At 38.6% G+C, this 16,945-nt stretch overlaps 1 long non-coding RNA gene across 1 annotated transcript; it reads right to left on the reverse strand.

Annotated features, from left to right (window-relative positions):
• Positions 1-7,457: 7,457 nt before the first annotated feature.
• Positions 7,458-13,244, reverse strand: LOC127629617 (uncharacterized). The gene is made up of 3 exons (XR_007968785.1): positions 13,212-13,244; positions 12,829-13,008; positions 7,458-7,803 (listed from the first exon to the last, which is right to left on the reverse strand). It is a non-coding gene; the product is annotated as an uncharacterized LOC127629617 (long non-coding RNA).
• Between the last annotated feature and the right edge of the window lie 3,701 nt (positions 13,245-16,945).

The raw sequence follows: 16,945 nt of genomic DNA on the forward strand, positions 1-16,945 counted from the left end.
TTGATAGAATTATTTTGCACCTTTCATTTAGTCTCTGATTTTTTGTACAGATACATTGTGACAACTACATCAGAGGGTTCCATCAGGACTGTATTGGGAATAATAACAATTTCCTTTGCCCAGCATGCATTTAACGTACATATGTACATTATTGTATATAGACTTCCATTTGTATATTTGTTCTGTAAACGATTGAGCAGGGCTGTCAACAATTTGATGTTCAATTATTGCTAGAGTTGTATCATATCAAATGAGGGGATATACCACCGGGCTAAGTGTGGTGAACAGTGTAAGACATAGAAAATAATACAAATATTACAAATAAATATATTTTGTGCACAAATAAACAATAATAAAAAAAGAATAATACACGTAATTAAGAATGACAATATTAAAAGTAAAACACACAATGGTATATGAATTGCTTTTGGTAGCATACGTATTTAAGAAAAGTGTTCGCATTAACAGCCCCGCCCACATGACACGCCTGTTTCTCACGTCACTTGTCAGTGTACGGTGATGCTCACTGAGCACGAGCACCAGATGCTTTCTCACAAGAAAACTTTCTGAACAGTGGCCTCTAGTCACAGATTTTGATAGAGCGAAAGGGAGGAGAGGGAGTGCAGTATTTTTGAATTGATGGAACCAACAACTTTGTTCTCGTTTGCATCTCTCATGTGCTTGTCCTTCGGACAATTTAGCTGTGTTTCACGAGTTCGTTTGCCCGTATAATCTTTAAGCTATTAAGGTTAAACTTATTTGGCTTGCTGTCCACGGAGGAGTGGCTCGATGAAGCAGCTTCAGCTCGAGCTCTGAAGTATCCACCGGGACTAGGAGATGATTAAGTGGGGAAAGATGCCTAGGGTAAATGTGGAGATGGGGAGGTGGAGGGATGCTGATAACAGCTGAGACAGAAGAGAGGTAAACAGCTACTTATATACTCTGGCTGTTAATGGAAAGATTAGATGGACTCGTTCCTCCCGAAATTACATTTAGGAACTTCAATTGCCATTTGTGTTTTGACCTTTTCTAGTACTTAGTGATTGCGACTTTTCTATTCTCCTTTGGATTTGTCAACTGAAACGTTTTGTTTATGTTGTTATATTTTGATAAAAGTATTTTGGGAAAAGTAGGGCGTTTGATGCTATTTATTTTATGTATATACTTTTGCCTGTTTTTGATTATGTAGGGAGTAAGGGAAGATCTGTGTTTTTTCATTTGATAGGTAAATTAGGGGTCTTTGGTTGAGGAAGGAATTACGGATGTTAAAATGACTTCGAAATGTGATCTTGATAAGTTTACGATTTGTCCCACATTAGAACAGTTTGGAAAATGCTGTAAAGATTATATACTTTTTATAGCAGATGTTTGTATTTATATCTGTTCCCGAAATGCAGTAAAACAGGAAATCAAGAATGCTCTGTATGCTGAATTAGTAATACAGACGATCTGACTGGAGGAAGGCTAGTTCATGGGTGTTGTAGTTATGTCAGCGGCATCTGAGGGTGATGGAGCGGAGAGGTCGCAACCCAAACCCAAGGATTTGATTAGTTAGATCCCGTTAGATCCCGTTGATCCACCTCTTCCGCTAGATCAATTCAATTACTGATGTGAAGTTGAAGGAGCTGTAACTTGAATTGAGCAGGCAACAATATCAGAGTCAGCTGTTTCATGTTTGAGCAGTTGAGCTGGAAACTTGTAGAAAAATACGACTTAAAGATTTGGAGCTGGCGTTTACAGTAAAGCCTCCTTTTCGCCCTCCACCTCCCAACATTGCTGGATCAGTCGCTCTGGTGCGGACACCCGTGAGCATTTCCTCACCCTTCTCTGCTTCTCACTAGGGTAAATCCCTCTGATTTTGATATGTGTATGTAAATTACATTAGTTCCTTTATTTAGAGAGAGTTAAGTTGATACACATTTACCTGTGTTTGACCATATTGTTACCACATTACAATGGTCAAAAAGTGTTTGGTCTTTGCTTTTACAATGTAAGCTTGTTGGGAAAGCCCAAGAGGTGAGCTCAGTGCTATCACTTGAGCAAAGTTTAGATTATGATGTTGTGAAAGCTGTGAATTTGCAAGAGAGAAAACTGCTCTTTTTGAAAAATTGGTGTAGTCAGAGTTCCCTTAAATAATGTATATTTGTGCTGTGATATAGTTTATGGCTTTGTGATACGAGCACAAGCTCGTAAATTAGGAAATATGATAGATCTTTCTGATGCTTTTATTTGTTCTGATACTCCTATGGTTGAAAATAGCATGGTTATTTCTGATACCCATGACATTTGCAAAACTAACCCTGTGGATAATCCAAGCTTTGATTTACCTTTCAGCAGGATGCAGTTGGCAGCTGTACAACTTGACAACAAATTTATTATGAATTTCCTCTGCTATTGACAAGTCAGACCTGGCTGAACACCCTTTTTCTTAGTTCTTTGTTGAAGTTTTGTGGATGCTGTGACAAGGAGGAGGACATGGCCGGGCTGTGAGGTTGCACATCTGGTGCTGAATTGTCCTAATCAGCCTGGAGGGGGAAAAAGATGAACCGGGAGTGCCAGTTTGAGAGAGAGAGAGAGAGAGAGAGAGAGAGAGACTTTTTTTGACTTTTAAGGTCTCTTTATTACAAAAAGATTAAGAAATATATTAACAATTTAAAAAAAAATAATCACACAATTATGAGTGTAGTTTTTACAAGCAGCATTTCTCAGATATAAAATTGCAAACAATCATCAAGGACAATTTCACATACACACTGGTTTACTCCCCATTTATGTTTGAACATTTGCAGGTTGCTTATCAATTTATAATAGCTAAACTCTATATTGATGCGGGATTTTATTAATCCCTTTAGTACTAACATAACATCAGTTGAACCCTTTTCATTCATTTTACTTTTTCTAGATAACCATATAGCCATCTTCGCTTGCCCAAATAAATAATTTTATAAAACATGACTCTCCATTGTACTTCTGCTGTACTTTGGTCCATAAATAAACCTTGCCGGTGTAAAAACTTCCCCTAGGGTTTGGCAAAACTCTTCTACTTTATAAAATAAAGGTTGCAGTCTCGCACAATTTAGAAAAAGGTGAAAAACAGTTTCTTGTATTCCACAAAAAGGACAACCCTCCCCGACCTGAGGATCAAGGTGTGCTCTGTGTTTGTTTGTGGCTATTATACCATGCACAATCCTCCATTGCAGGTCTCCAGTTCTTTTCTCAATAGGAGGTTTGTACATGGTCCTCCAGCAGCCTTTAGGGGAAGCGCTTGGTCCAAAGATCTCTTGCCATTTTGACTCTCTCGCACTACGAAGCTGAGGAAGATGTGACACCTTTACACACAGTATATAGATGGCTTTCTTTCCAGCTTTTCTAAAAAATCCCAGCTGAGGTGTTTTAAAAGAAAGCAGACCATTCTCTGTTTCTTGCCAATCAGGAGAGAAAATTAGATCTGGGAAGACAGAAGTTTCTTCCTCTCTAAAAGATGTCTCTAGGGACAGTCTATATTCTGGTGGTAAAAGTGAGTCAGCAGTCTCTCTACCACCCGGACTGATCTTATGTTCAGTTTTGAAGCCAAATTGTCGACAGAAATCCATCCTTCCTCAGAAATAAAATGACCAATTTTGGTAAAATTTGCAGTCCACAATGCTTTTCTGAGTGAATCTGAATTAAAAAGATCTAAATCCAGTGCAGAATTAAAAAACAGTGGTTCTTCTCTCAGCCAGTCTCTAAAGATTGTTTGTGTTCTGCTGTTAACACAGGAAGATCTTGTAACAGTTGTTTTCTACAGAGTTCATCTGAGGTATCAGCAGCGTATAACCTAGAATAAAAATCCATAGCAATTTTGCGCATCTTTACTGGGTCTGAAGTATTTTGTCCATTGTTATCTTTTAATACGAGCATCTGTTTTTCTTGTCCTAAGAGCTAAGAGCTTTCTAAGAGCTCCTTTAACTTTTTCATTTAAAAAGGAGCTCAGCTGATTTTCCACAGATCATGTAGATTACCATCAACAACATCATTCATGTTCATTTCAATGTCCGTGATCTCTTTTTCCAGACACTCTAATGTCTTTTTCAAAACCAAGGAGGAATGAGATGTATATTGTTGACAATAGCTTTTTTATATGCACTTTACCAATTTCCCACCATTGAATAATATTTTCATAAAGACACTTTTCACTTTTCCAGGTTTCCCAAAATAAAATTACATTCTCACAAAACTGTTTGTCTTCAAAAAGTTTAACATTAAAATGCCAGTAATAACTCGTATGTTTTCTGTCCGTCAAAGTACATTCAATGGTGATAAGTTTATGATCAGAAATAGCTGTTGGGGTTATAGATGTATTAACAATCTTATTTCTTAAATTATGTGATATGTAAAACCTGTCTAAACGTGCTCCAGAAATGCTGCCATTGTTAAATTTCAACCATGTATACTTGCTGAACTGATGATTTATGCTCTCTCCATACATCTGAGAAATTAAGATTTTAAATGATATTAGCTAAGCAAATCGCAGACTTTGCATGAGGTTCTTCTCCATTCCTATCTTGTGTAAAATCTATAGTGCAGTTCCAATCCCCTCCTAATACAATAAAATCACCGTCCTGCTGCTGTTTTAAAAAGTGCTCCAGTTTGGTAAAAAGCTGTACTCTGTCCCTAAATTAGGGGCATAGATGTTCACAAATAAAAAATTTACATTTTCAATTTCAGCCCTTACAGACAATAATCTCCCAGGTACCACTTCATTTTTGAATAAAATCTTTGTTTTAAGAGCAGGGGAGAAAAGTACAGCTACTCCTGCACTTAAATTAGTCCCATGACTAAGAATGCTCTTTCCTTCCCACCATAAGCCCCAATCAATCTCATTATTTTGACTGCTATGGATTTCTTGCAAAAAAATAACACCAAGATCCTTCAAACTTATAATTTCGGATAATAGACAAAATTTTCTCCCATCCCTCATTCCATTTATATTAATTGATCCCACCCGCAAGATCTCCATGAGAAATGGAAAAAGGATGAAAAAACAGAGAGAAAAAGAAAAGTTGTAAGCCATTAATATGATTTCGTTTTTCCTCTCGGTTTCTCTGTCTTTTTTGCCTTGTCTGAGAACTGTGATGTGTTTTTTAAGACGAAAACATTTTTTGTGGTGAGAGCTCATCGTAGCTACTCACTTTCCTAGCCCATACCACAGAGGAAATGAATTTATCAATGTCAGGGAAATAATTACCTATTTCAACACCAACTTTTACTTTAGGTTTTATCAAGAAATGTATTAATTTCATCAACTGTATATAGGTCTTTATCAGTTCCTTTTGAACCATCTGACACTTGATCATCATCTCTAAAACCGTCATCAGTAAACTGGGATAAACTATCCGTCTCATCATCCATGTTTTCCTCTAAGCCTTCAGCCTGTGCCACATCATTACCTTCACGCCCATATTCCACACCACTCTGTATCTCATTCTTATCAACATCGTCTGAATCATTCTCAGGTTTGTCAGATTCATAACTGCATCCAGCTTGCTCCACACCATCAGTATTTACATTTAACTCACTCACCTCTTGCACCTTGCCCTCCTCTGTGGTCCCTTTATCCTGCCCAACAAGTCTCTGTTCATCACTTTCCTTTGTTTGTTGATCAGTAATAGTCACATCCTTATGAGATGTGGACGCACACTGGTCATCTTTATGTGGACACATGAAGCGTTTATTGCCCAGGTCTCCACATTCAAAGCACTTCAAGCTCTCAGTGCTGGCGTAAACCATATATGAATTCTCCCCGTGATTGACACGAAACGAGACCTCTAATGTTCGCTCCTGTGAAGTCAAAAACATAAAGACTTGATGTCTAAAAGAAAGAACATGATTGAGCGTGCTGTTTTTACATCCCAGAGGGATCTTTCTGACTGGGCTTGCGATCTTTCCAAACCTCAGCAGCTCTTTTGTGATGGTGTCATCGGAAATAAACGGCGGTACATTTGAAATGATGATTTTCGTTGTTGGAGCGGATAGCGGGGTTGTCGTAACAAACGTTTCCTTCACCCATATTCCGCTCACAGTCAACTGGTTTACCAGGCAGTCTGATTTTAAAAACACAACGACAGTTGTTCATCCGTGAGGCCGAAATGATGTTCTCAAATCCAACCTGTTCTCCTATAACTATAAGCAGTTCTTCTACTGTCACTCCGGGCTGTGGTACACATTTGCACCCATTACGGAGTGACAGAGTTGGCGTTCCTTGCACGGGAACAGACGCCATACCGGCAAATGTTTAGTATTTGTTATATGGCCTTATTTCATTATATGACTTAAACATTTAGTTTTTTCAAAAACCATGCATAAACGTTATTTTCTCAAAAATACAAACATGTACACACATGTTGCTCACATATTATTTTAGCCAAGTTTGTGCTGAATACAGTGTTATCAGACTTTAGCCATTAATGTGTTTTTAAGCAACTGAAAAAAGCACAAATGTCAAGGCATGTCAAAACTCCTCCAGGGCCCAAAAAACCCTCAGCTTGTGCAGCTGTATGCAGAGAGACTGAAATCAAATCTGTCTGCTAGTTTTGTAGAGAAGATGATGTAATCAGTCATTGGCCACTTTTGACCAATGATGTTTGAGATTGGGTCCATGGGCGGGACTTCCCATCCGGCTGTGAAGCATACTGGGAAACCGAGTTCAATGTCTCACCTTTGATCATAGAAGAAAGGGCCATGCAGTCTCCGCTGCAATTTATATTGGGCAAGGCCCTACAATCAACAACCACCAGGTAATGGCTCTTACTACTTCCTCTCTCCCCAATGACAGACACACGACCACGTCCCACGCCATAATTCAATTTAATGGCCAATTCTGCAGGCGTCTTTACACAGCAGAACTAAGGCTGCTCTGTGCCTGCTTCAGTGTAAGATGCAATGAAGCATAAAAGTTATGCCTGATCTGACCCACCTCATCAAAGGTAGTTCTGATGGTGCTTTGGTTCTGTGTAAACTGAATGCAGCATAAAAGCAGCCTTAATCTTTGTTTTTGTCATGTCTTTAGCATAATATATTTCATAATTTAATTTCATATTTAAAAGTATAACTTCATATTTTCATTCATTCCTATTTCTATATTCATAATTGTATATTTAAAACAAGTTTCATAACATTAATTATGCCATTTTAATTGCTGTGAAAATTCCACTTCAGATGCTGCTTCTGTGCCACATTACCACCTTTGCAATGTAAAGATGTCTTAAGTTAACAAAGATTTGTACTTTTATATATTATGTACTTTTTATACTGATACTTTTATAATGTGAAGATTAAGATCTGCACAACACAACACAAACCTGTACATAGCACCCAAACATGGATGAGTTCAGGTTTAATTCATGAGTAATAAAAAAACAAATAAAATAAAAAATTCAGTTTTTCTTTAACTATTTATTAAAACACAATCCCCAAGTTAAATTTAGTTGTACTTATGGGGGTCTGGACAGTTGACACCGCCTATGGATGGATGGATGGACCACTCTGAAACTCATTCAGTGGATCTTCTCCTCATGAGAGATAGTGTGAAGCTGTAGAGCTGTTCTCTGTCTTTGGCTTTCTTGTTATAAAGTGCACTCATTAATGCACTTCATCTAGGATGCATATCGTACATCCTTGTCTTTTTTATGCAGTACACCAAAGATTTGTAGGACATCTATTCAATGCTCGTTTTGATATTGCACTTCATCCATCCTTGTCAATTCTGTGTTGAGTCTTCGGTTTTCAATGGTCTTCAGACTGTATGGTATGTATTTGTCCAACCTTTGGGAAGAAACAGCAAGTGAATTCTTAACATTGACTGTCTTCACTCAGAGTCATTCTTATTTGTTGTCATCATATTTACAGTCAGTCAGGGCTTCATGGGGGTTTTCAGGCAGAAACATGAGTGGAAATTAATTGCACCGACTGAATGTGCACTGAGAGTTGTTTTAGTGTCAAATTTATGAAATTATGCAAATTAGGTAATGGTGCAAACACGTCCAAAAATCTGAGCTGAATGCAATTTGCACAGGTGCGATTCTTCATTTGATGAATTACTCTGCGATTATTAACATAAAATGTGCAGAAACATTTTATTATAAAACTATTTTTACAGCCTGCTTTCTGTGGATGAAATAGGGCTACATTAATTGTATCAGGCATGAATAAAGCACAATCTATGACATAACTGAGTGATTGCAAATGTAGTTTTGTTCTCTGTCATTACTCTACCTCTAGCTAACACTGATGAAGTGAATCTCCTGCTTTCCTACAGCTCAGATTTATGTTGTTTGAAACCAATCATGCTGTAGAAGCTGCTCTAACGTTGGCCGTTTCACTGGATCACGTGTCAGGCATTGGCCAATCAAATCCGTGCATGCTGGACAGATTTTCAGAAGAGAACTGGTTAGTAATAGTAACACAATGTTGACATGTAAGACAGTAGCTTCTGAAATAAACTCTGAAAGAAATTTAAAAAGCGTCCTCCCACTTTCAACTGCTTTTATTTTCAGCAAACTTAACATGTGTAAATATTTGTATGAATATAAAAAGATTCAACAACAACGACATAAACTGAACAAGTTTCACAGACATGTGACAAACAGAAATTGAATAATGTGTCCCTGAACAAAGGGTCAAAATCAAAAGTAACAGTCAGTATCTGGTGTGGCCACCAGCTGCATTAAGTACTGCAGTGCATCTCCTCCTCATGAACTGCATCAGATTTGCCAGTTCTTGCTGTGAGATGTTACCCCACTCTTCCACCAAGGCACTTCTGGGGGAATGGCCCTAGCCCTCACCCTCTGATCCAATAGGTCCCAGACATGCTCAATGGAATTGAGATCCGGGCTCTTCGCTGGCCATGGCAGAACATTGACATGAACATGTTTTGCAGGAAATCACGCACAGAACGAGCAGTATGACTGGTGGCATTGTCATGCTGGAGGGTCATGTCAGGATGAGACTGCAGAAAGCGTACCACATGAGAGAGGAGGATGTCTTCCCTGTAACGTACAGCATTGAGATTGCCTGCAATGACAACAAGCTCAGTCCGATGACGCTGTGACACACCGCCCCAGACCATGACAAAGCGTCCACCTCCAAATCTATCCTACACCAGAGTACAGGCCTTGGTGTAACGCTCATTACTTTGATGATAAACGCGTGTCCAACCATCAGCCCATGTGAGACATCATAGTTTTTATAACTGTGACCTTAATTGCCTGCCGTCTGTAAGCTGTTAGTGTCTTAAAGACCGTTCCACAGGTGCATGTTCATTAATTGTTTATGTTTCTTTGAACAAGCATGGAAAACATTGTTTAAACCCTTTACAATAAAGATTTGGATTTTTATAAAATTATCTACAGTATCCTGAAAAGGGGAATTTAGTTTTTTCTGAGCTTGTGTGATTCATGTAAGGTAATTATTGTTAAGTGAAATACATTGCATTTGTATTTGTATTTGTATATTGTATTGAAATTTTACCATATAAATTGTCATGGCTTATGAAGACATCTTGATATGTAATATTGTATAATTTTTAAAGGGTTTGTTCACCTAAAAATGAAAATTCTATCATTGTTTACTTTATTTGTTCTTCTGCTGAACACAAATGAAGATTTTTCAAAGAAAATCTTAGCTCTGTAGGTCCTTACAATGCAAGTGACTGGTGACTTGGCCTTTGAAGCTCTCAAAAGCATTTAAAATCAGCATGAAAAAATCCATCAGACTCCAGAGTTTTAATCAATGTCTTCTGAGGTGATCCATTTGGTTTTGGGTGAGAACAGACCAAAATATAAAACTCAAACTAAAATTAAATTACACTTCCTATAGTGCCATCTAATGCTTTGCACATATGTCAAGTGTAATCGAGCTTGGTGCCTAGAGACTGCAATGGCAAGATTTACAGTGAAAAATGAGTTATATTTTGATGTGTTCTCACCCAAAACCAACTGGATCGCTTCAGAAGACAATAGGGAATTTAAGAAACAGCTGTGGACACGACGGCTACAACATTCTCAGTTTTTTTGTGCATGAACGGTTTTAAAGCACTACTTCCAGCTGGTGTACTGTGAGCATCTCCTACGGGAGAATCACTATGTTACTATGTTAGCATCTCCTACGGGAGAATCACAAAGTTACTATGCAACTGTAACGATTTTGTAGAGATGGGAGATGATGGATCTACATGCAGGCTTTTTAAGGTGATCCAAAACAATGTGGAGTAATGCAAAGAATCAAATAATATTATTAACACCTCAACAAATGTCAAAATATGAGTTCTTAAGAACAGAAAGGTGACAAACTGACAGCAACAGGTTTGGTAAGTAAATGTTTGATCACTGAATGTAGCCAAACATCCTCCTCAAAACTCTATAAATTACCCAGTGTCCATTAGAATGGACTTTGAATAAGAAACACATCTATAGGCTTCTTATTCATGTATGAGCAAGAAAGTCCATGTTTCATGTTGTTCAGAGACCATATGTAGTGGACAGAGAGGCATGATACACTTCTCAGAACCATACAGGCACAAGAAAGAAACATTGCAGAAACATGAAACAGCTTCCAAGACCTGAAATTTAAAGTTTCACAGAGGTCTGTGAGGGAGAGATTTTACTTAATACGGATGAAATACAAGAACAAAAACAACAAAGATGAGAGGAGTAGTGGCACATCAGCAGAAACAACAGAGCTTGATGAGCTCTTTGAAGAAATAACAGAGAGAAAGGGCAGCAGAGGAAAACAGAGGGAGTGATAAGAATAGGAGGAAGATAGAGGCAGACCGTACCAAAGAAGAGGAAGCAAGGAAGAGGGCCACCAGGGGATTGTAGGACCAACAAACATAAAAGGAGAAGTGGGAATTAATTTCTCCCAATTTGAAATGCCCAATTCCCACTACTTAGTAGGTCCTTGTGGTGGAGCTTGAGAAACTTCGTATAGTGCTATTGATCTGTGTAATTTTAGCTAACTTGATCTTGCCTGCACAGTAACTGTCATAAACAATGTTAATCTGTAATTATGCAGCAAGGTAAACTACAATAAAACATGAAATACATGCTAGACAATGTACAAAAAGACCCATTTGTTAGTTAACATAACTTGGTTATACAGAAAATATATACATTACATTATTATAAAATAATTGCGAACTTATATATCAAAATGACAGTTGTGATGGAATCAAATCAATACTGAATTGTGTTAATATACATTCTATTTTATAAACAGCTACTGTCATCATCCACCAAATTTAGCTAACAGCTATTGATACAGCTGGCTAGCTCTCTAATGCCGACATAGGGTATCATGTAAATGCAGTCAATGTATCATGCCTAGAAAAGTGATTAATTCAAACTACAGTCTCGCATAGTCAGCCCTATAACCACACTTGGTTTTAGTCCTGTTCCAGCACTGGAGAGTCAAATATAATATACAGTCTCAAAGTTTGAAGTAAAACAATCATAACTGTAATTTTAATTATGCTACCTCATCAATAAGCTACCGCATAATGCCGGTGAATCACATTGTCTCTTTGTACTTTACATCAGTGTTTTGGCCGATGCGCACGTGGAGTGTGAGCACGAGCAACAGGTAGCTGCTGAAGTTCACTTAATGGCCACAGGTGTCATTAATAACAAGGGTTTCTGAATCTTACATACTGCACCTTTAAGCCAAAAGCTTGATTTTTGTCTGTTTGACTTTGTTGTTGTGATGGTCTTTAATGTGGTGTGAAGAATCGCTGGAGCTTATCTAATGTCTGTAAGACTTAGAGCAGACTTTTCAATTCAAACAGATGCACTGCATAGTGCTCTTTCCAGTCTTATCTCCAATGTCTAATTAATTCAGTCAAATAATGTCAAATAGATCCTATTTTCTCACTAACAAGAGTTCATGACAACCATCATTTAAATGATTATATAGCATATCGAAAATGGTGTGCATTATTTAATTAGGAAGCTAAAAATTTCCATTGTATTTAAAGGAATAGTTCACCCAAAAAGGTAAATTATCTTATAATTTACTCACTCTTACATCATCCCAGAAGTGTATGACTTTCTTTCTTCAGCAGAACACAAATGAAGATTTTTTTGAAGAATATTTCAGCACTTTAGGTCCATACAATGCAAGTGAATGGGTGCCAACATTTTTAAGCTCCAAAAATCACATAGGTCTGCATAAAAGTAATCCGTAAGACTCTGGTGGTTAAATCAATGTCTTCAGAAGTGATATTTTAGTCAATTTTTATTTTAAATTCTCCTCCCTGCTCAGTTAATCTCCACTTTAACTTTGACTTTCACATTCTTCTTCTTGTGTTTTTGGTGAATACATTTATTCATGCATACAACTCCTACTGGGCAGGGACAAGAATTTCTTGCAAAAATTTAAATAATATTGATCTGTTCTCACCCACACCTATCTTATCACTTCTGAAGATATTGATTTAACCTTTGGAGTCTTATGGATTACTTCTATGCTGCCTTAATGTGCTTTTTAGGAGTCAAAAGTTTAGCACCCATTCAATTGCATTGTATGGACCTACAGAGCAGAGATATTCTTCTAAAAATCTTAATTTGTGTTCTGCAGAAGAACGTAAATCATACAAATCTGGAATGGCATGAGGGTGAGTAAATGATGAGAGGATTTTTATTTTGGATGAACAAAATGTACAGTATTTCTGGTTCAAAATGATGGAGCTGGTCACATATCCTCTCTTAAGCTAGAGCTGTTTGTGTCCGAGATTGTGCAGAGGTGTTGTATTTATCAGTGTTTCTTTTTGTCTTCTCAATACTGCTATTCTCTCACCTCTGGATAAGTAGGAGTTTGGAAACTTAGGATCGGCAAGCAATATTTCCTCCTTTTTTTTAAAGGGCATATGTCCAGTAAGCATTTCAAATAGCATAACACCCAGAGACCAGACAGTTGCTGGGACAGCATGGTACTTAGGACCTGTATGGACTTCAGGTGGGCAGTGTTCAGGTGCTCCTGTAAAAAAAGATGATTGGAGTGCTTAGCAATTTATAATAAGCATCAGAAACACTTTTACTTGCCAATACATGTCATGTACAGGATTTTTTTCTGGTTACATTTGGATTCTGCTCACATAAAAGCCTAATGTAAATTTCACAAGTTTGCCTGCTCATATAATCTTCATGTAGTAAAGGTAAACATATGTATGTGTCACGAACCCCTTTCCTCTGCCCCATCTCCGCTTCCTCGAGCACGCACACATACACTCCGCGAGCGTGCTCGCTTCCCGCTCCCTCGCTCCGCCCCCTTGAGCTCGTACGCTCTTTTTCCTCCCTCAGGCTTCCACGCCCGGTTTTTCTATTACGAGCTCTAGCTCGTAAACTATCTCCAGCTCGTAAACTATCTCCCCCCCTCTGACACACATGCACTCCGCGAGCGTGCTCGCTTCCCGCTCATCAGCCTGAACATTATGACCAGTTGCACTCACGCGCTTCCTATCTCCACACATTAGTTTCACCTGCACTCGTCTAATCACCTGTCATTGTTCACATCTGCACTCGCCCCTATATAACTCACTATCCTTTCGTTTGTTGGGGGTTGGTCATTGTATTTAGTTCCCCGTGTCTTGACCCCCGCTTGTCTCACCTAGTTTTGACCTCCCTACTCGTTACCTTTTTAGCTTGCCAGCTCCCTAGTTGTTAACTGTTTTCCTGTCCTCCACCCTCTTGTTATTGTTATTCTGATTACCCCGGCTTCGACCCCCTTGCTTTCCGTGACCACTCTATTTGCTCTTGCCCTTTTGTTATATCCTCGTTCCCCGGCTCTCGACTCTACGCTTTCCCTGACCATTCTCCCTCTGGATTTTCCTTACTGTACCTTCGCCTGCTTTTTAACTAATAAAAGCAGTATTTTGACTTACATTGTGACTGTCTCGTCTTATGTGTGTGTGTCCTGGTTACAGTATGGGGCTTGCTGTCCACAAAGGAGGGGTTCCAGGATGAGGCTTGACTCAAACTCTAAAGTTGTTCATGTTTGTGTTCTATCTACTGACAGCCTTGTTTAAAAATGGAAGTCAATTTGATGTCAATTTCCTTTTATTTAAATTTGTAGTAAATATTTTGTAAAATTCTGTATGTGTCCATTCAGCAATCTCTTTTGCTTGGATAAAAACAGTGTGAGGTGTAATTTTATCTTAAAGTAATGAATTATGGTGATATAGTCTCCACACACAGCTACTGCACTCACCTCTATATTGGATGCTGTTGTAGCCATCATTAATAACCATCTCGCCACACCCAAAGTCAATCAACTTGAGTTCCAAGGAGTTTTTGTTCACCAGGAAGTTTCCTGAATGCATGTCCCGATGAAAAATGCTGTGGTCGATGCAGTATTTTGCTGCTAGGACTGCCTGACGCATTAAGCCACATGCTGCTGGTTCACTTATTTTTTTACAATCTGAGATGAAATCCATCAAGCTCTCGCACGGCTGAGGGTACTCCATAATCAATGTGAATCTGTTGGGTTCATCAAACCACTCGTACAGCTCAATGATATGAGGACTTATGGAAGGTTGTTTTGCCATAAGCATCAATCCCACTTCTGCAAGCAGTGGTTTGGAATAGTCTGGCTAGAGAACAGCGACAAACACAAGGTTATTTGGCTATGGGTAAACACATTTCAATGTATTTAGACTTACTTTCAATTGATTTATTCTTTGTAGATATGAGAACTTCTTTAGTTCTTCAAAGCTACATTGTCTATTTTGCCTATTTCTGTTGCCCTCATGTTACCAACAGGTTTATTATTTTCAGTAATCAGCACTTAGAAACTATATATATATATATATATATATATATATATATATATATATATATATATATATATATATATTCATTATGGTTTGCCAACTTACAATAATAAGATAAAGATCATCTACAAACTTCCGAGTACGTTTGATGGCGACCTGCAAAGGGTTTTAAAAAGTTAATATCAAAGCACCTGATCCTGTATATGAATCTACAAGTTGTAAATTGTTATAAGCATACATTCAAAATGATCAAGAAACTGGACACAGATTTCAGCGTAAGAAGCAAAATATTGAATTCAGTGACAGTGCAGTACCTTTTTGCCATCGGATTTACGGATTCCCTCAAACACCATCCCAAAGCTTCCCGATCCCAGCAAATCTTCCACTATATAATGGCATTCAACAGATCCTGAAAAACATACACACATACAGAACAGGCTAATACATGAGGTTATTGATAGTCTTTTATTTTATACAATTGTATTTTAGTTTTTTGAGGGGGCACCAGTGTCAGCCCGCCCCGCCCCAATTAAAAACAGGGCCGAACTAACATCAACCCGAGTCATGATAGCAGACTCACCATCAGTCGGCTCAAAACCAGAGGAAGCTGGGACAGACGACAGCTCGGGATTGGCTGGTTTTGTGTCAGCCATTTGCTTGAGGTCGGATGCACATATTACAACTGTTAGCTTGGAATCGGTCAGCTGTGGTCGAAGCACAAGAGGCTCCACTCTGTTCTGGTAGAAGCAGAGGAAGGGGTGCTTTATGGCATTCCATACTCTCTGGAGGAAAGCACAGACTCCTTTCCTCTTCTTTCCTTTTGTTGGTTTGTCTAAAATTAAGATTAAAAAAATATTCAACTTAAATAAATATTTTTGACCAAAGTTAAACATGAATGATCTTCAGGGTTGCAATATTTAATCAATAAAAAGTTTACTATCAATTATTTGTCTCTGAGCACTGTAGCAGTCAGTTTACAGCAGTGAAAATAATACACATATATGTATACATAAATATATATATATATATATATATATATATATATATATATATATATATATATACACACATTACTGTGCAAAAGTCTTAGAGACCGAAGATGTTTCACAAAAATATTTGTCTTAAAATGGTTATTTATAGTATATTCAGCTTTTGTGTGTCAATAGAAAATGTCAATTTTAGACTCCCAAACATTCCTTTTACAAATAGAATAGAATAAAACAACAGGGAGCCCTGCAACAAATGGCACTGGGACACTGTCATGTGGGACAACTGACGTTCCTGCTGCACTTCCTATCACACCTTTCCCACAGAGCTCAGCCGAGTGTTTGATCAGGAGGCTCAAGATCGGGAGGTGGCGAGGGTCTTATCTGGACTGTCTCGAGGAGATCAACAAGTCTCAGATTATGCATTTGAATTTCACACCCTGGCTGCTTCTTGTGAGTGGAATGACCATGCCATGTGGGATGAATTTCTGCATGGGCTTTCCTACGACATCCTGGACAAGATTTACTCTTTGGATCTCTGCGCTTCGTTGACTTGGTGGATCTGGCTCTCTGAGTCGATCAACGCCTAACCCTATGCCATTGATGCTGCTTTCCATCTACCTGGGCAGCTGATCCTCCTACTCAGTCTGCTTCTCCAGCCAACTCTCCGGCCCGACACTGACCCGATGCAAAAACCCAAATTTCACATAGGGAGAACCAGCGACATCTCATTAATGGACTATGTTTTTATTGTGCTTGTTCTGACCATCTCTCTGCTTCCTGTCTGGTAAAAGACACTACCCATCAGTAGGAAAGGGCAACACCATTGGACAAAACCCCTGGACTTCGGACACTCCTCCCGGCCCAGCTGCAGTATGGATCTGCCTGTCACATGGTTTCTGCTTTGGTTGATTCTGGAGCTGAAGGGAACTTTATGGATTTCGAATTGGCTTCTAAATTACGGCTTCCTATGGTCCAGTTGGATAAACCCATCACCACCCACACCATCAGTGGCAAGCCGCTGTCCGTCATCTCTCAATCCACAAAGCCTGTCACGTTCATCTCTGGTAATCATACGGAGCAGTTGTTCATCTATCTGATCAATGTCCATTGGCACCGGTAGTGTTGGGGCATTCTTGGTTAGTAATGCACAACCTAC

The sequence above is a fragment of the Xyrauchen texanus genome, chromosome 36 (genome assembly GCF_025860055.1).
Source record: "Xyrauchen texanus isolate HMW12.3.18 chromosome 36, RBS_HiC_50CHRs, whole genome shotgun sequence".
Taxonomy (NCBI): domain Eukaryota; kingdom Metazoa; phylum Chordata; class Actinopteri; order Cypriniformes; family Catostomidae; genus Xyrauchen; species Xyrauchen texanus.